The sequence below is a fragment of the Pseudopipra pipra genome, chromosome 14, assembly GCF_036250125.1.
Source record: "Pseudopipra pipra isolate bDixPip1 chromosome 14, bDixPip1.hap1, whole genome shotgun sequence".
NCBI lineage: Eukaryota > Metazoa > Chordata > Aves > Passeriformes > Pipridae > Pseudopipra > Pseudopipra pipra.
Window position 1 is genome coordinate 13,089,713 of NC_087562.1, and position 20,961 is coordinate 13,110,673.

The following is a 20,961-nucleotide window of genomic DNA, read 5'->3' on the forward strand; positions in this document are numbered from 1 at the left end:
TATCAAGTTGCCTTTTCAGTGTCAGAGACTTGTGGATAGAATTTTGCTGAATTTCTTCTTAAGATCTGCCGTCAAAAGCCAATGTTTATACAAAACAAATTAAAAGAAGTGTAAATATTGATTTAACTTCCCTCCTCCAACTCCAGACATGTGCTTGAAATGCTGCTGCATGGTGACATGATTCACGTCCCACTTTACTCGGCTCCCTTGAAGGTCTCCCTTTCAAAACTTTAATCTTAATATTTTGACCCTCATTTGTCCCCCAAGCCATTTCCCTCATTTGCCTGCAGACACAGTTCCCCCCATCAGTCCTCCACGTCTCCCACTGACACTTGCTCTCATTGCTCTTTGCTGCAAAAATCTGTGCTGTGAACACAGTTTGACATTTCCTGACATTTCATGAACTAATTACACTACAAATAATTAAGCATGTTCACATCTGTAACAAACGAAGGCAAAATGGTTGTCAGCAACTGTGATTGATGACCTCCCTGAGACTTTATCTGATGAGATTCTTCCCCACTATAGGCAGAACCTGGATGCCACTGTGTTTGCAATAATGCCTTCAGCCCTTTTCATCAGATCAAACCAATGAGATGCTTGAAGAAAAGGATGGGAAAATTAATGACTACAATGAAATATTTGCATTTTTTCCAGGCCTGGAAAAAACAATGAACAAGAGATGTGACAACCTCAATTATTTGGTGATGCTAAGAGCTCCGAGACAGCTCCTGCTGGAAAGAGCTGTTGGGAAGCCTGGGGGTGTCAAGTCGGCTAGAAAAATGGCAGGTGACAAGGACAACACTTTTTTTTTTTTCCCTTTTTTTTTTTAAATGCTACCCAGACCCACATAGCTTAGTTAAAAAGACAAATTGCAGCACCGTGTTTCTTCTTTAGCGAGGGAGAATATGTCAGCTTTGAAACACAACCTCCTTTGAATGTGGTGCTAGAGTAAAAATTATATTGGTAAAGGTTGTCTCCTCCAGAGACAACATAAACAAATATATGTCACTGGTGCTAATGCTATTTAAAGGGAAGAAAAACAGCACAGTCAAGAGTCTTGTATGCTATAGTCAGCAATGGAAATAAATGTCTATATGTGTATTTGTATAAAATATATACAAATAAATATATATGCAAGAAAATTTAAAGTAGATGTGCATGTGTATATGAAAATTATACAACACATGGTTATACAGATTAAACATGACACTCTGAACTACCCTGCAGTATGAGGATAATTTTACACATATACAGACTGCCTGCAGAGCAACAAAAACGCCCTTCATCCTGAAAGAAAAAAAAGGGGGAAGAAAACCCCAAACCTTAAAAATGAGGTGTGCATATGATTATAATTTCTATTTTCATGAGAGCTGCTGTGCTGTTGGGTTTCCAAGTCCTTTAAATGCAAAAAGTAAAATGAAAAGGAAACAACCCGTGGTGCACTCAGCATTTTGCTTTTTCAAGACTGTAGTAATGCTGCCCTTACATTAATAATAATGATAAGGGATATGAGAGGAGTTTAGCAAACTGGGAGAGCTAAATAGTGGCCAGGATGCAGGGCTGGAAACCAGGGACTCTTTACTTCTGCTTCTCCTTGACCCTGAAAACACTTAAACAAACTTCAGCTGCCTCATGTATTGAAAATAGTAAAAAAAAAAAATAAAAATCTTAGGGTAGTAATGCTTACCTGTCTCATCAGACTGTTACAAGGATTAATTAACACGACCAATGTGTTTTGAGCATCTTGAGTGTCACGAACATCAATTATGATTCCTCCCCAGCTTCTGGCAAGCTGTGACTCCCACACTCGGGATGTCATCCCTGTGGACAAAGTGTCTCACCCAGGGCAGCCCCTGGGAGCTGCTACCCACGGAGCAGAGAGAGCCTTCAAAGAGGAGGGCACCAAAAAGGGGGGTGCAGCATCATGAAGCAATGGGTAATGCAGCTGCCAAGAGGATGTACAGGAGCAAACTCTAACTTTCCTTGAAGGCCAAGTTACATTGTGTCATCATGTTAGAAGGTAAAATGTCTCTTTAAAAATACTAAAACCCATTTCACTAATTGGTAAGTGCACTGCATCTTCCTTTCTCTGCATTGCCTGCGATAGGACAGTTGCCATGGTAACTGTTTATTTCTATGGAATTACAAAATAAACACAGTCAAAGAAAACCAATATTTTATTTCCTAAGAACTTTCTGCCCAGAGTCCCTTATCCCTTTATTTTGTATGTTTACTTTTAACTTGTCCATAAGTAAGGATTATTTCCTCTTTGGGTTATTAGTTATACCAATACCCAGGCAATCAAACACGTACTGTGTGTTACAACAAACACGTAAAATGGCTAATTACTGTGTACTTTAGAAGCAGAAGACACATGTCATATTTCTGTGAGATGATGCACTGTATGGTTTGAGCAAAGCGTTGGGAAGAGGGTGGTGGCAGGTCCCACCACCTTCAGGAGTGGAGTAAAAGCCCAGCCGTGACCCACAGGAAGGTCTAGACACTGCAGGGGGATTTGGGATGCCCAACACAACAAGCTGTCCATGTCCACTAAACCTTATACTTTGGTCTAACTGCTGCTACAGCTTTCTGATAAGTCATTTATTACACTTCCAGGGTTAGGGGAAGGCTGCAAACCACCGTGAGACTACAATGCAGAGGGTGCTGCCTCTGTTCAGCATTGTCACTGCTGGAGGCAATAAAAATCCTGCAAGTTGAATTTTGAGCTTAGGTAAAAATGGAAACCCAGCCTGGGACAGGGTATGGACCCATGACATGATGCTGCCTAAGCCACCCAGGCAGTCCTGTGTGCCAAGAGCTTCTGACAGCCCATGAAGGGCTACAAAAGCACGGCTGGTAGGTTAACACAGCGGAGAGAACAGTGACAAAAGAAAACAAACCATGAGAGGTTTCTATGGTAGTTTATCAACTTTTAAACATGGAACTGTACAGTTTGCCTATGGATTTTTTTGCCATCAAATGTACACTAGTACAGGAAATGCCTTATGATTTTTGCCAATGTGCTGGTGCAGGCAGGAGTTAGGAGAGGCCCAAATGAGTGCCATTCTGCCAACAAAAGCAAGAAAAGCCTATATTTACCTATATGTTATTATGCATATTCCCACTCATAAGTCACAAAAATACTTACATGGTTGCTTGATTGTTTAGGACCTTCTCCTGCACCTTCATATGAGCTCTACAACTGAAAGTCTACTCCATTGACAGCTGCAAGTACTCAGGCAGGAATATCCAATTCCCAAGGAGAGCTGGCTTAAAAATAGACTGAGGAAAGAGGAATAATGGGAAAGGTACAATTTATTGTCCTATGAGTTAATAAGGCTGTGGCATAGTTAAACCACTACTTTTCCACCTTGCCATTGCTCTCGTGTGGCTGAGCAAATTAATTCTGCCCGTACTTGGAGACTGCATGCTTGCTGCATTAACTTTCCCTGAAGTTCTCATATGCAGACTAGAGAGGATTATATTATAAGCAAGGTGTCCATGTAAATGGACACTTGCCACCCTTGAAACATTAAATTTTTGAACTGCTAGGTAAATAGAATCTTTTATTCTTTGACATAGAAGTGAGTTACACCATGGTATTGACCGAGTCAAACAACAAATGAGATTTAAGTGTATCCAGTATTTTTAGGGAGAACGTTTAAGTCAAACCAGATTAAATGCCTTGGCACTAGTTCCAATGTAGGATTTTGTGTTCAGCAGCTGGCATTTCAAGTCTTGAAATTTTGAGTGCATTAACCTGAACTGTGAAAGGGGTTTAGAGTAACTATTTGGGACTTGCAGGCAGTCTTTCAGCGCAAAACTATGATTGTTATCTGCATTGGGCCTGAACTCTCTTAAAGTCTGATAGAGTTTGCTACTTTTGCACACACATTTAATTTTACAGCCAAGAAGTCTCATTCAGCGGAATTGCACAAAGTGCATAACAGAAATAGCATAAATATTTGCTGGATTAGGCCTTGTCTTTATAAATGTGCAACCAATGTAAGCTGAGTTCTGGCAATAAATCTGTATATAAATTGACCCCTGTAACTCAGCTTGACTTCAATATCTTCTAATCCCTCTTCACAAAACAAATTGCATCAACCATGCCTGCATTTAGCCAACTACAGTTTTCATTGTTTTTGTTCCTCCTCATAAGTTCTTCCTACAGATTAAATGCTGATGCACTGAACTAACTGCTCCTGGCTGAGGTGGGCAGGTGTAATTTGATTAGTATAGATTCTGGAATTGGTAAGTACTGTATCAGTATCCTCCCTAGAAAATAGGTGACATGTCATGGGATATTAAGTATGGCCATTTAATGTAAAAACTCAGATAATACATGAGTTAAATGGACAAAATGAGAGAAAGCTTTTAAGCATTCTCCCAAGACAGATTGCAGAATAATATTACTGTACACGCAAGTAGTGCTGATTGACACAGTCAGAAGGCCATTATACTAGTACGGTATAAAATCATTATAGCAAAAAGCATTTCAGAGCTGCAGAGTGATAGTAGCAACATATAATGAATTATCAATAAAGAAGTGGTGATTCAGTTACATTACATATGAATAGAAAGCTTCCTGTTATATAATTTAAACCTGCCAGCCTGACAAGTGACTTGAATATTCAATTCCTTCTCTAGGTGTATGAATCATCCCTTTAACTTTACCGGAGACTGCAATTTTGTAGGGCGGGCCAGAAACGGAGTGGTAAGCAGTGTTTTTAAAGAAAGGTTGGTTGAACAGATGGCAAGAAGGTAGCCTCTGCTGAGGCTCTGTTTGAATTCTCAAGGAAAGAGTATCAGCCTTTGAGATGATGATATTAAGTAAATATTTCTTCTCGTTTATGGCAGATAAACATAAAGTACAGTCTTTCATTAATTCAATGGCACCAATATTTAATGGTTTTAATTTTGTTTTACTGTAAAGTCCTTGAAGTTCATATTGTCACACACTACTACAAAGCCCTGACAAAAAAAAACCAAAACAACAAAAAAAACCCCAACAACAAAAACCAACCTATCAGTACCAGATCCCTGTATTTTGAAGGCTCTGCTCCTGAAGGAGACTTGTCTCAAACCTTGCTCCTGCACAAAGCTCCTCTGAACCCCACTACAGTGTGTTAGTTAAGTGTTGCAACATGATCTCATGGGAGGATTAGGACCTTTGGGAAAATTACAGGTCCTTTTAAATGATTATTTAGTATCTGCAGTGTTAACATAATACCGAAGTCAAAGATAACCGCATTGGAAGCTTAAGAGTAATTAACTTTAAAGTTCAGGGAAACAGAAGGATTCAGTTTGAATGCCCTCAGTGCAAGAACCAAAGTTACAATCAACAAACAAGGAAGATTGAGGAGCTGAAAATGATCCAGCTGCAATAAATATGGGTATAATATTATCCACTCCACATTCTGAAAATAAATACATTCGCAGTACTGTCAAACACAGGAATTTAAAAGTTTTGAGTAGTTCTAACTTGTCTTCCAGCATTATTAAGCTCTTGCATGTCTTAGACACATTTTCATATTGTTTTCTTTTTAATAAATGGAAATTGAGTCTTACCAAGCATGTGATTTCATAGATACAATATATTACATTACAATATTGGAATGTAATGCTACACAGATATCTATCTATATCTATAAACACAGACATTAATATATCCCAGGGTTATAAACACTCCAAGAAAATTGACAATATTGATAAAACAGTTCCAGTAAGCTTTTCTTCAAGTTGTTGTCTGAATAAACTGATTTTAAAAAGGCTTTCTACTCAGCATGTTTGCCTAAATATGATGGGCTGCTATTTCAGAATTCCTCAGCATCTAGCACCGCCCATTTCAGGCACTTCTCCCTTCTGTTTATTGCCTCTCCTTTCTTTTCTCTATTAAGGGTGGTACATTTACAAATGACAGAGGAAACATCTTTTCTTCCCTCTTCCTAACCTGCTAGAACCCTGCAGCTGAAGACATTTCTTTTTACTGTCCTGAACGCTCTTGGGACTAAAGGCAGCTCAGAAAATTAATCACAGGCTGAGAGCTAGTAGTTAAACTGAAGCTTGAAAAGGCCTTAAAGGAGGCAATGGGAACATGGATTACTGCCTCATAAGCACTAATTAGTAATGAAACTTCAAGAAAAGAACTGGTGAACATTTACGTGAATTTTTGCTGCCTCCAAAGATCAGTGGAGTAAAGGAATTTCATTTTTCAAGTGGAGGTGTTTAAAAGCAAGTCTTCCTTTATACAGCCAGGATTCTGTTGATCACAGAGCTAACTCTTTTAAGGCTCTGTTCTTACTCATTTTAAAGATAAAATAATTAATGGGACTATTTATGTGGTTTTGGGGAAAGAAAGATTTATGAGTGCATGACATGGCAGTTAGAAACAACCAAATACTTGTATTGGCTTTAAAACCATCTCCTGGGCAAATCACAGTAATCTTGGGCAAACCACTCAACTTCCCTGCCTCAGCGTTCCTGACTTTCAGGCAGAGGCACAGCTAGTTCCTCACCATAAGAATGTTGTAAAAATTAATTAGCAAATGGCTATAAAGCACTGAGGATGAAAAACGTGCTAAAAGCTAAGCATTATAATTAGTGTTATTTAATGCATCTTTAAAAATCAAATTATATTTTTTTTTCTTTTCCTTTAATAATGAAATTACACAATGGTTTTAAGAAATGACAAAGTAATTTGAAGTAAATGACTGCCCTGTAAAACTGAAACACACCCTAAAATGTGGTTATTATAGAATAACCACACACCCTGGTAGTTAGCACTGCCTGAGCTATGTATAACCTTAACTTACTAGTGCATTATTAAGTGCAGGAGGATCAGCAATTATAAAAGGGAGAGCGAGTGCTGATGCGTGTTAAATACACGTTACCTCTTTGGCATCAGCAGATTTGGTGCATCCACTCCTGGCAATGAAAAGCATGCTGGGCAAATTAGACTTGTGGCACAAAAGGATTAATTAGGGTACAGCTAATACAAGCAATGTTTAGACATGAATCAAGAAATTTAGGACACGGGGCTTATGGTGCACTGAATAATTGGCAACACCATAAAAGAAAGAAAAGACGTGAACTAATTTCACATTTACGAGAAGCAGAAAGTTCTACCCCAGCTTCTGCACGGTGAAGAATTACACACTGCAGGTTTCTTTTGAAACACTTCTTATTACCACACAAAATGTTTGCCTGTGTTTCTGCTAGTCCTCCTTCATTGTACTTAAATATGAGTATTTTCAGCATAAAAGGAGCTATTTAAGGTTAAAAAAACAACAGGTACCTACTTCCTTAAATAGAGCAGTCTGGGTAAAACAAGAGAGGAGAAAAATAAGGCAGTCTGGAAATTAGGAAGCTACTGTGAATGCAGGAACACTAGCTTAGATGTAGCTGATGGCTGCAGAAATGCATGCACACCACACAGCATTGAGCTGCACAGGGGGATCCAAGCCAGCTTGCTCAGCACCAGAATCTGAAGAGCACTGATAGCACAGTTCTCCTGGCCTACTCCTTGCTTGGTTAATTTATCCTGCTTTTTCTGAAAGAATAAAAGGTAGAATAGGTGTCTTCTACCCTGCAGTGGCACGTGGACACAGCCTTCCCTTTATTTATCTGAGTTCCTTATCTATAAGTGACTCTGAATCCCTTCTGTTCAGCGAAGCTGTTGGAAAAAGAATTGTCTTCTTCATCTAGACTCTGAAACAACAAATACATTCCCTAAAATATTCACTGAAGTGCCAAGAGTAAGAGTTCAGAATTTTGTAACAGCAGCAGACTGAAGACAGCCAAAGGGACAGTCACCAGCATTTACTCACTGGCAACTCCTCAGCTCAGCACAGAACCCATTACCAACCCACAAAATGCCTCCCATGTGACAATTGTGTCCCTTAGGTCTACAAAGCATATATTCTTAGGTCTACAGAGTATATATTCTATTTTAAAATATTTAATATTTTGCTTAAATGAATCTTGTGGAAAAAAATGTTTCAAAACATTTCATGTGCAAAATTTCATTAAGTTTATCCAAGATGCAAATAAAATGCATTCTAAAATTATTTGATATATTTTATGTATTTCTTCTATCTATCTCTTATAGAGGTTGGAGGTCAGATAAAAAAAGGACCCTAAACCAAAGAATTAAAAGAATAATATAAAAACGGAGAGAAAAGTAACTGATTTTAAGTAACCATTCTTTAACCAAATGCTTCCTCAATTCAATAGCATTGATCATGTTCCCTATTTAGCAATCAAGTTCCTTATTCTTCCAGGGAAAATGGAAGTCTTGCTTGCTGTCACACAGCCTGTAATATTGTTCCAGTTTTGTACAGCTCAGCAGATGCAGCAGGGTACATATCCTGCATGCCCATCCAGCCCATCAGGGCCAGCCCTCCGAGGGCTCTGACAGATGCAGTTCATCTGAGCTACCCTTCCAAGCAGGGGTCTCCAAATCACTGGATTTACATGTAAAGTTTCTCATCCTTAGCTGTGATTTATTTTCAGGGAAATTAAACCTTGTATTCAAACACTGGTTTTCATTAAATCACTTAAAATTATATTTAAATAATTCTCAATCTCCTCTTTAATTAAACATACTAAGGACCAATTTCCATCTTTTATTCAGGAAGCTTCACTTTGTCAAGTTCCTAAGACCCATAACACAGTAGGACTGCAAGTCCTCTGTTATTTTGATTCCTTTTCCAAGTTTTGATTACAAATCCTGCTTTCTGGAGAAATGAAAAATCAGCTCCTACAAGGCCTCACACTTTAATCATTTCAAGTTAACATGACACCCTAATGAGCAATCTCCCTTTCCTTTCCATCTCATGATTTGCTCCACTCCACCTGCCAATTCAAGGCTCTTATAGGATCACCCATTGACCTTACACTCACATTACCTCCACCTCCTTTTCTCATTTTGAAAATAAAATTAATTTAGTCAGAAACAGAATCAAAATTTGCTGAAAACACTAAGTAGATATAATGTATTTATTGCCCTTGGTGAATCTCACCCAGTTCAACCCGTGTCTCCAAAGTTTCCATTTAATTAAGAGTAATATGCTTTTAAAGGCTCATTCAGTTAGTTCTGGTTTTGTTGCACTTGAATTGCAATAATCAATAAAACCCACAAAAAGAGTCACTAAGAGCAGCCAGAACCGTGTTTCAGTAAAAAAAATATTGTTCAAAAACATTGCCTTGGAATGAACAAAGCTATTAATGAAACTGATTCCATTTAGCAAACAATTTTTTTTGTCAGGTTCAGTTCTAAAGATCAATTTCTTGGCTAAAAAAAATTGACCTGAAGTTGAAAAGATGAAAGTTTAGAAAAGAAAACTTAAATAAAATAAACCCCAACTATTGCATGATGAGCTGACATCTCACACGTAATTTCCATGCCTCTTCTGCTCTTTCACACAGATGTGGTGTGAAAACTGGGTTTACTGGTCAAGGGTGAATCTAACACAGCACGTTCCCACTTTCACAGAAATCCTTTGGTTTCTCCCTTGTTCGGCTTCCGCTAATCTGATGAAATCAGAATTGTAGCTCCATTTCCTGCCCTGTTTCTTCCTCGTTTCAGCTCCCTGCTGTTTGTTTCTAGGATATTCTCATCCCTGCTGAGTGTATATTTTACTCTCTTTAAGAAGAGCCCCGATCATGTTTCTTTTTCTCACACTATCTGTTACTGACGCTTGCTATGGGAATGGTCCAGCCGGCAGTGAGACCCCAGTGCTTGGAGCATCTGGGCAGTTATTGGGAACTAATACAGTCACTTCAGCAGCTTGTGTTAACACTGGTCAACAATTGATTGTTTTCACTCCTTCACACTTTCTTGGATCTTAAAAGAAGAATGGGATTGAAAAGAAGCATTTTGTGCCCAAAAGATGGACTAAATTTAACAGTGGTGTAAACAAAGAGGAGTCTCCTGAACTAAAAAAAAATAAAAATTATTCTCTTAAATATGTTTACTGTCCAGGCTAAATGGATTGTGTCAAAAGGGGTTAGTTCTGTTCTCTCTGATGGGGAGCCTCATATGAACATCTGACTACGAAAATAAGATTTATTTATTTTTGCAATGATGTAAAACTGACAGGGTGGTGTCTCATCCCACTGCCAGGCCAGGGATGGACCCACTGTCTTCTCCTGCCCCCTGTCAGCTAAGTTGTCACAACTTAGGGATGTCTGTGCTTGGAACTGCTGCCCCAGGGCTTGTCCAGCTGCCACCACACACTTCTCCAATATAGGTGAAATCTGCAACCAGCCTAATCATGGCTGGCAGTGGAGACTTGAAAAGAGGAGCCTGCTAAGCTTCTGACCAAATGAATTTATTACTGACTAAATGAATTTATTATTTATGTAAGAATGGACAGACTAACTTTCCAAATCTGGGAGGGCAAACAAAACCAGAAGAGGTTGGTGGGACAAGAATGAAAAATACAAGAGGCTTCTCCGTAAATGTGTGAACAACACTCCATACTGGCAAATGACTGGCCACGAGGCACAGTGCCATGCTTCCCAGTGTAGTTATTACCAGTTCCTACCTCAGTCTCATGAACTAATTCTCTGATCTGCAGCCAAAAAAGAACTTTTTCCCTTTGCTCTGCAAGAATGCTGCCACAGAGTCACAGGTGACCATCCAACCAAGAGGAAAGATGCTTTAGTTAAATATGTATTGCTCCTACCATTCTCCTATCCCTTGAGGGGATAGAGGTTTTTCCTCTCATCCCCTTCTGCCACCTGGTTTTGCAGCTCACATCTCTATCTCTAAGCTTTATGGCCCAGCTGGGGCAATACTTAACTTCATGGTCACCAGCCCCTCTCCATCTCCAAACTCAACAGCGTGGTCCCCAGCAATGCCAATCCAACACTTGTGAAGCCAGCAAGGTTACTACGTGTGTGTAAGGTCCTCCTTTGCTAGGGAACGCCTGATATGCTACTTGTTCTGGAAAACTCCCTCAGGCAGCTACATGCCTCTGAAAAAGTCGAGTTGCCTCTGGGGCAATGTGCTTCTAGGGCCTGGATCTGTCTGCAAGTGTGCTTTGGAGGGGGAAGAAAGGCTTGTCACTGATCCCAGCGCAGCTGGCAGGGCTGCAGCTGAGCTGCGAACGAGCTACAAATTAGTCCAACATTTAAATGCTCACTTCTAAAGATAAAAGCCAACTAAGCCTCACACAGTAGCTTTTCCTAAGGAATGGGAAGTGTCTCTAAGAATAACCATAGCTGCTGTGGAGCAGTCGGGGTTCATGAGAGCTGCCTGACATCACGCCAGGAAGCTTCACGCTGCAATGCGATACTTTCAGAAAAGACTTCACTGCCTTACTGGTTACCATTACCAAACCTCACGGCATCATCCTCACAGACAGAGCCCTGTACAACTCACATGTGTGGAGCCAGGTCTGTCTGCTTCCTTAAGATATTAAGATGTCACCTAAAGCTCCAGCTACACGAGCAATTTATGCTTTAACCTTGGTTGAGCAACTTACCTTTGAAAAGTGGTGCTGTGGCTCTCCCTATCCCAACACCAATGCGCAGCACTCAGGGCACTCGGGCTTAGCAGAACAGGACAAAATGACCAGAAACATCCTATCAGGAAGAAACAAAATGAGAATGTAATCCATATAATCCCATCCTCAAGTGGCTGTGATTGTTAACTGCCTTTTTAAAATAAACTGCAAAACTAAGCTTAAATAGAACATATTGTTGTACTGAGTGACAGAAGGCTGAAGTTCATCACTGGAATAAACACAGAATGTAGACAACCCTCCTGTACAGATGTATGTCTTCTTCCTCATACATTTTCCCCGTGTATTAATGTATGTGATTAACGTTTTTGTGCTTTCAGCAAAAAAACCCCAAATGAAACAAATTAAAAACACATAGAAATGCAAAATTGGGAGCAATGTTCAAAGTATATGGTTTATATGCCTGAAAAGATTTGTTTTGATTTTCTCTTACTGAGACAAAAATTAAAACTTCTAAGAACATTTTATGAATTCTTACCACACTGAATAATGTGTTCCAACTGAAGATGTACCTCTGAAATAGTCTATTCAGTATAAACAAAATTATGTCATATTGACGGAGGGAAGAGCAAAGCTTGGCTGTTTAATTTGGAAGATTGCTAAAAGTGATACATTTAACTCTTCTTGTCGAACAATGAAATGTTTTTATAATTCACAATACCTAACACCCTTGTTCACATAAAACAAGTCGTCCTGAGTTCCTGTTGAACTAATACACATCCTATTCTTTTTTCTGTGTATATTAAAACATTAGGAAAGAAAAATAAATATGTATAAAAATAAAATCCCAATTTCACCCAACTGCATCAAATGCATTTAACATATTAAAGCATTTAGAGAAGCAGATTAGAAATCTACACAGAACACGTAAGTAGAATACAAATGCTTCAGGTATGTTCTAGATTATCATGGACATCTCCAGACAATACAGTTTTCTGTCCAGTGCTATTTTCCTCTATTCGTGGTGCACAGATTGCTCTTCTACAGTTTGCATTTTGCACCTTACTTTCCTTTTCCCTGTTTCTCCCTTCCCTAGCTGTCTTTTTCTCCTTTTCTATTGTTTTTGGGTTTGGTGGTGTTTTTTCCCCTTTATTTTCTCTCTCTAACGCCATTTCTCTGCTCCCTCTGTATGGCTGACTCTTGTACCCAAGGTCCCTTATTTTTCTCTCCCCATGGTTTACTTACACTGCAATCTCTTGAAGGATGACAGGTATGTACAAAGCCCAGTTATTGATTGGGGCTTCCATGCACAGCACACCCTCTCACCCACATATTATAGTTCATTACATTACAAAATGTGTTGATCTTTTGAAATGGGAACACTGTTGATAAGAAAAAACATTCTTATAGATAGTCCTCTCCAAAACATCAGATAAGCTGTGAGAGCTCTCCATGTTAGCACCTCATGGGTTGATCAGATGTGCACCATGTGGAAATGGGGATACAGAAGCAAAAGAATTATGATGGAAAGCCAAGCCAAATACTTACTATTATGCATATCTGCAAGAGCAGTTACCACCTTCTTCAGGAAGATCTAAAATGAAAAAAAAAAAAAAAGACCAGCATGCATTTGAAAACACTGAAAGCATATAGTGAAAGTTTATAATTTAAAAATATTAACTGTCTAGCCTAACAATCTTCATAAAAATCAACATGGATTAAATTTGCACAATGTCGTCCCTTAAACCAATTCAAACCAACCGAATCCAGAATACTAGAAACAAGCTGTTAAAAATGTAGTTTTACTAGTTAACGTTCTCATTGTTTAACAAGCATGAATGAGTGCCACTAAACATGTCCCTGGCCAGTAACAAGTATGAGAACACCAGAAGTTTAAGTTTAGTAGACTTCCTCACCATTGTACTCCATGTCTTTCTAGCCATGCCCAGAAGGATCTGTTTGAAGAAGGAAGAGTAGTTTAGTTCTTAAAGCTTATTCAATCATTTCCCTTTCCACTGCCATTGTAAATGTCAGCTTTTTCCTGAGCCTGCAAACATCAACAGGAAGCCCATAGTACTCACGCAGTCCAAAGAGCTGCAGATAATACTGTATCTTCACTAGATACATGATAGGACCACAGTCTGAGTTTAAACACACTAAGCAACTAACTTTGGGATGATGAAAAACTGGGGTGTTTACCAGTAAAACTTTTATTAAGCAGAGATAATGAACATTTTGGTTAAAACCAGACTGATCCTTTTTTCAAAAGGCTATAGCAGTAAGAACCTTCACAGCTGTTTTACAATTTGGCTATTTCTTTCTTGAGGGAAGCATGTTGACTTCATGTTGGACAAGCATGTTGACCAAGGGCTTGGCATGGCTTTTCTGATACTAACACTTTCTGGGATATTAACAACTTGAAGATAACTAGTACTCTGAGAAACGAAGTGTATAGGTAGAAGATTTAGCTGAAGAAAGACCACAAAAGTAAAGAACTGCCATTTGAAAAGGTGCCAGAAGCAAATCACCACTTATAGAACAAAGAACTAAAGTGAGCACTTGAGCACCACTGAGAATCTGCACAAGTTTGTGTCACACTCTCATTCAATAAGGCAATCAAGATGATTAGGGAGTGTAGGAAAGGCTCATTAATGGTCATAGCAGACATTGAGTCAGCCTCTCATTTATAACCAGCGCATCTGGACAGGCTTCATTTTTTTTGTTTTTAATTTAAAGAAGTGAAATTTTAGTGGACAGACAATACACCTCTGTACTGTACAACTTGTTCTTGCTTAAAAGCTGCCACAAGCTTTATTGAAGTCAGTGGTACTGGTAAAAATTATCAAAAAGAAAAAAAAGTGCTTCACAGTTCACATGCTTCCTTTAGTTAGCTCTTTAGGTCCTTAATAACAGGGTAAGAATTTAGCCAGGGATTTTATTCTTAAGATGCTGAAGAGAACACCAAAGCTTTAACTGATGACAATACTCAGGAGTATGTCTTTAGCTTCAAAGACAGAAATTTTGCATACTAATCACTGGGATTTTGGAAGAAGCAGAAAGCAAAGATGAGAACTATGATGGAAATGCACCTGATTGGTAATAACTGTGGCTGAGGTTGTGAAACAGCAGCTTTTCAATGAGAACAAGGAGTGTGATTTGGTATTCTACGCATCTTAACCAAACAGCAACAGTTATCTCAGTCAACAGTAAGTGTGTAACCCCTTTTAACTATACCCTGCAACACATATGTAAACCAAAAATGGGGTGTTTCTCATTTCATTACACACAGAAGTTTCACTGTGCAGACACACCTAAGGATACCCAAGCATTTCTTTCTGTTTCTGTAATTGAACACAGGCACTACAGTCTTAAATAAGAGCAACAGAAGCATTGCACGATACTAGGGTCATGCAACAGAAAAGCATAGATCAGATTTACTCTATAAATGACATTTGTATGACCACAGAATTTCCACAAAGTAGAAATGAAAATATTTGGTTGAAATCCTGGACCCACACAAGGTTCACTTGGCCAAGACTAAGTCTTCACTCAGGAAATAGAAAAGATTTCACTACAAAGATTGATCAGCGCCTCCCTCCCACCCACAAATCCTCAGCCACACAACACTGGGAAGTCCTGTATTTAAATACAGTAGTTATAAAAAAATGAAAGCTAAGTGAACAAAAAAGGGCAAAAATAATAAACATGATATGCCTCCTTGACAATAAAAGTGTGATGTTCAGGTCCTCAGTACTGCAAATCAATTGTTCCTGACATTTGAACTGGGGTTTTCCTGAAAAGATTCCTTTGTCTGGTGCCAACTAGCCTTTCCTGAGCTGTGCAAGAGGTCAGACGAAGTGCTTTGGTAGTATCTCCTAGTTTCAAAGCACCAGACTTTTATTTGTCCTTGTTTCCCAGTTCCAGAAGACACAGGAGAAAGTTGATTTGTATACTTCTCCGGTACAGAATCAGTCACCCTTCCAGAGCATCATGAAGGCATAAGATAATGAAAATGTACATAATAAAAATAAATAAAATACACATGTCCTTGATAAGGCAAGAATTTAATGTCATTGATGTAACACTGTATATCAGTAAGTGGTGAAGGACTACTTCGCAGCTAAACAATTTCAGTTTTTCAGGTTTTAGAATTTGGACCTATGCTAGAACTAGCCAGAGACAGCTCTCTGGGAAGTTTCTCCTGCTGAGGAAGCATGCACAGCACTCAGCTGTCTGCATGCCATAGAGGAAGAGTGTAGGAGCAGCAGAGCCAGCCCCCAGTGCCACAGCTTGGACAGCAGCCATCAGGAAAATTCTGAGGTTAATGATGGCCGTGACACACTGATGCCATCAAACAGGAAGAGCATGGCTGGAGGTGTGCAGGTCTCCCCATTCTCGTGCCTCTGTGCACAACAAAGCTTCTCTTAAGCTCTCCAGACAGAGCATCATTTACAGTCCTCAGCTTGAAGGTTGTCCATTATGGGTCAGTGTACAAGCTGCTGTTGCAGGAGGAGACTAAGGCTGGAAGGACCCACCGCTGAGCAGGGTGGGTTCAGGATCCCCCTGTGGGCAGAGGCTGAGCAGGAGCCCATTTTGTTACTGCTCAGACCTGTCACAGGCCCATCAGACTCTGTAATTTGTCTGTGGGAGGAAAGAGGACCATAAAGATCTGTACAGCACAGGTGGCACAGCAGTATATTACAGGAGGTCTCCCTCCCCCTGGTAGCTCAGTATCTACTCATGGTGGAATGGGAGTGTTTTATTTTTGTTTTTCTTTCCATTAGAGGATGACCTTTGCTACAGCTAGGTTGATCTGCTGCAGAGCCAACATCCGCCAGCTTCTAGAGCTTATGCTTCTCCAACAGCAGCAGATATTTTCTGCTGCTCCAGTGTCCTTATTTAATCATTCTTCCATAAATCAAAAGTGACCAAAACTGATTTAACAAACATTTGGGTGAGAACTCAGAACAGCTGAAGAGAGACCAAGACTGAGTCATTGCCTGATGCAATTTCAAACAGTTCAACTGTAAACACAGTTGAGCTCATTGTTGTGTTAACACCAACCTCTCCCCCCCCCCGGCCAAAAAAAACCCCAAAACAACCAAAAGATTTTTAATTGCAAGTACATTGCTGAGAAAACGTCACTAAATGCCAGATGAAAGATGTATAGAGAAGCATGTTTCCTTTGGAAACTGACCAAATGAACATCTGGTCTCTGAGTCCTCTGGAAAAATCCATCAGAGGATAATGACAGCACCATTAGATGCACCACCATAATTAATACTACGTTTCAATGGGTTTAAACATGAAAAGTGCTGAATGCTGCTGTGAGATGCGTTCTCAGATCACACCTAGTTCAGCGAAGAGTGAACCACTGATTATTGGGAAGATATATCAGGGAAAGGATGACACACTGCTCCTACACTGATAAGCATTCACTGGCAGCTAGAGTCAGATAGCAGGGCACAACAGAAGGACATCTGCTCTGACCCTGTAGGGTATTCATTACCTTTCAAAATGTTCTAAAATTATCAACAAGGACTTTTAAAGCTAAACTCTGAGGATGAACATGGGAAATAATACAGAATTTCAGGTTAGTCCTGCTGCAGAAAGAGTAGAAAGCACTTTGTTGTACTTGGAGGGATTGCTTTGTTTTGCTTAATAAGGCTCATAGGATGTCCATAATTAAAGAGGAATTTAAAGCATATATACACGATGGGTTTTCATGGTGGATTTCAACAAGAAAACAGGATTTTTAACACTTAGTATGATCTCTGTGTTGTGGGAAGTGTGACTGTTATACAATATATGGCTTTTGTATTAGATCCATGGAGTTTATTTCACAGCTAAGTTATGGCCTCAGTACAAAATCACTGAAATCCCACTGAAAAAATTCACCCACAAAAAAACCCTCACCTGCAGTGAAAATCCCACCTGGATAAATTACTTTGATACCACTGCAATGTAGGTACAGACTAACACAATCATAGAAATATTACTAAGAGGGAACTCTAAGGTTTCTACTCTCCCCCAGAACTGTCATGAACAATAAATGAGCCATGACTTTGTCTAACCAGCTCTTGAAAAGTTCCAAGGGTCTCTGGCCAACCTCTTTCAGTATTGACATACCCTCCTGGGGGAAACATTTGTCCTAACACGCACTTCAAATCTTCCCAAGGCACCTCTTGTGGTTGTTGTCCCTTGCTAGACTGTCTGTCACTGAGCAGTGTAGCTCAGCTCCTTCCTAACTACCCTTCTTGCTCTCCTCCACATAGAAGAGGTAGAAAGGTGAGAAATGACACAGCAAAATACTTCAATACACAGCATCACTAAACAACTCTTCATCCAGGATACAGTTTAAAAACTTTTAAGACTTTTCTACTCCACTGTGTGTTCTAAACTTAATTTTTCCTATGCCCAAAGCTACCCTAAAACATATCTGAAAAGTATTCCCATAAATTGTGCAAATAAGTCATTTGGGTAATATTAATAAAAAATGAAAGCAACTCTTCTCCCCAACCCAACAAAAGCAATATAAACACATTTAAACAGGGCTTTTGTTATATATTTTTAACAGGAATTCTATCCGAGGATCCATTTTACAATTGCTAAAAGCAGGATTTTAGATCACTAGTATCAAATAAAAAGCACTGTGGTCACAAGATGCAAAGAGACATTATGGAAAAACCTCACTCTGACATCTTATTTTTATAGCTAATTAAAAAAAAAATGTGTCAGCAGCCTTTATGCCAGATTAAACAGTGTTTGTCCTACCACAGCCAGCACAAACTGCATACTGTAAGCTAACCCAAGTATCCTTTATCCAGATCAAATTTACACCCTGAGTGCTTTGATAGCACATAGATCGGATATTAACAATGATGAAACCACAGCCCACATTGTCAGACAACTGCATAATGCAGCCAGGTGATCTTATAGATACTTGATTGTACCTGCATAAAACCTCCAACATCTGTGGAATGTGCCTTACAAATGTGCTGAATCCTGAAACTCAGGAAGACATGCCTCTCTTTTACCATTCACTTTTGGAACAGATTTTTGATGGTATTAAAGTTGTGGATAGCTTCTCATAGTGCCAAATATGGCTTAGTTAATGAAATGTTCTTAAATATTTGGGATAGCTTATAGACTGCTATCTTCCCACATTTAAAAATTAAAATGGCTTATTTCATTATGCAGAAATCAACTGAACACGCAGTTGTGTCATACAGCAAGTAACTCAAAAGAATTATAGCTAAGTGGTTTGGACAGTCTATATTTAGCAATTCTTACTCCCAAATACTTAGACTCTAGATCTGTCCTTAAAGTATTCTTAAAAGGATTGGCAAGTATGTCTATGTGTAAAATATGATAATCCCATGTTAATTCTCCTCCTTACCGCTCTGCAGATGCCTGGAAACAAACCATTGTAAGCACTAAGCTTGCTCGAGTTTGCACTGCATTTGTATTCATTAACCAGACTATTAGTGAGAGCATTTCAGAGTTCCATGACTTTTCTGGTAGCTGTGTATGTACATTCACTGGCTGTATTATTTATTTGTGTGAGTGTACATCTACCCACACATTCGTCTCCACTCCTGCATGCATACAGATCAATATGTGTCCCTGTGTATTTATGTCTTTCACCATTCTCAAGACATTCAGTCTACTTCTCTGGCACCAGCTCTGGGAAACTACTGCTTTAGCTAATGCCCTTCTGACTGAAAACAGAGCTCCATGCATCATTGACAGGAACCAAGGCAAAAAAGTAGAACAAACAGATGAAGGTGTAAAAAAGGGAAGTATTTATGCTAAATTCGAGAAAAATAAAGGGATTAAGAGGATGTCACAGACTAGATGATTTAAGAAGGGGATTTCTTCTGAAGAGGGGATATTTCTCTTGTAGAATAGAAATCTATCCTGTATTCTAACCAGTGTTAATTCTAACATCTAGAACAAATCTAAATCTTAAAACCGAGATTAAGAGTTGGCTAGTGGTGTCTATTGTATCTGTCAATGGTTTTACAAACCAGGGAGAAAATATTTTGTTTGATTCAGCCAGTACAATAATAACATTTGTAGGTTGCCTCAGGAGCAATAATAATTTTACATATTTTTCAGTACTCGAGTATTTACAGTGATTTGAATTATTGTAACACATTCAGATTGTTTTTTCTATCCTCTTTCAGAGATCCTGGATTAAGGAGCCAATCTCCCTTCTCCTCTCTGTCACTTTACATTTGTAGATGTAGAATAACCCAAATACTAGCAGCTGTGCATTTGTAGGGCTATCATAAGCAGTGAAGCAATTCTTTCTCTAAATCTTCTAAGCTAACTGTGTTACCTCCTTCATATTTTCATTCAGCTGAGGACATTCTGGTCTTTTTATGGAGGCATGAGTACAAGGCCAGGTCAGATGGGGATCTGAGCAACCTGGTCTAGTGGAAGGTGATCTTTAGGGCCCATTTCAAACCAAGCCATTTTATGATTCTATGACATTCGTGCTCTAGACCGCACATCTGATCATTATGTTGGTCTAACACAAGCCTACTGTCCTAGTGCTTTTATCTCCAAGGGGTCTGAGCATTTACAAATATCTTTATCTTTTTTTCAAACTAAACCAGAGCACAAAGGTTTGACAAAGAAAGCCCAGTGGCCATGGTGATATCATGAAAGCCTACCTGCCTTATGTTTAAGTCAGTGATTGAGCTCCTCTCTGAGCATGCAAATATTTCCAGGAGAAAATGGCTAATGTATCCAAGGAACTTCTACTCTGCTACTACTCCATCCCTCAGGCACAAATAGTATGGGGCTTACATGCAGACTCAAAAGTTATACCAATATCCATGCAAAAGAACCATACTGTTACATGATAGCTTTTAATCTGCTCCCATGCTTAACATATCCATATAAATCCCTAGTGCTACTAGGATAAACATTTCAGAAAACAGAAGTTATTTATTACTAAGTAAATAATTCTTTTCTTCCTCACCTGTCAGGTGTAAGTGAAAGACAGAAGCTGAACCACACATGCTGAATAAAATGGTTTGGGTTGCATTGTCAAACTCACCACAAACTCCTTGTATGACTTGGAAGAGGTCAGTCAATTCTGAGGCATTCCCTGCGTACAGAAATCCCCAGATGGAATTTTAATGTGAGGAATGCTGGCTTTGCTATAAAATTCTGCTCTGAAATTACAGAGAAAGGGTGAGGTTTGCTTAGGCTGTAGTTGCATTTGCTATAGGGTATTGCACGTCTAATATCTGGAAGGTAAGAAAAGCAGAGGGAAACTATAAAACTGCAGCAAACTGAGTGTAGTGATAACAACTCTGGTGATGTTAGAGAGAAAGCACCAGCATTACTGTCTACACAGCACAAATGCAATGGGGGAATCTAGAGTATTTACAGCTGTTCATCAAACAGAAAAGCCTCGTTGCACTCCACTTGGCAGAAAAACAATTCCACTCGCATTTCTCATGATTCTTTT

At 39.1% G+C, this 20,961-nt stretch overlaps 1 long non-coding RNA gene across 1 annotated transcript in view; it reads right to left on the reverse strand.

Annotated features, from left to right (window-relative positions):
* Nucleotides 1-20,646, reverse strand: part of LOC135421802 (uncharacterized) — a 24,879-nt gene extending 4,233 nt beyond the window's left edge. The window contains exons 1-2 of the long non-coding RNA XR_010434202.1: nt 20,545-20,646; nt 11,496-11,595 (exon numbers count right to left, since the gene is read on the reverse strand). This is a non-coding gene — a long non-coding RNA (uncharacterized LOC135421802). The remainder of the gene's footprint in view (nt 1-11,495; nt 11,596-20,544) is intronic.
* Nucleotides 20,647-20,961: the final 315 nt, after the last annotated feature.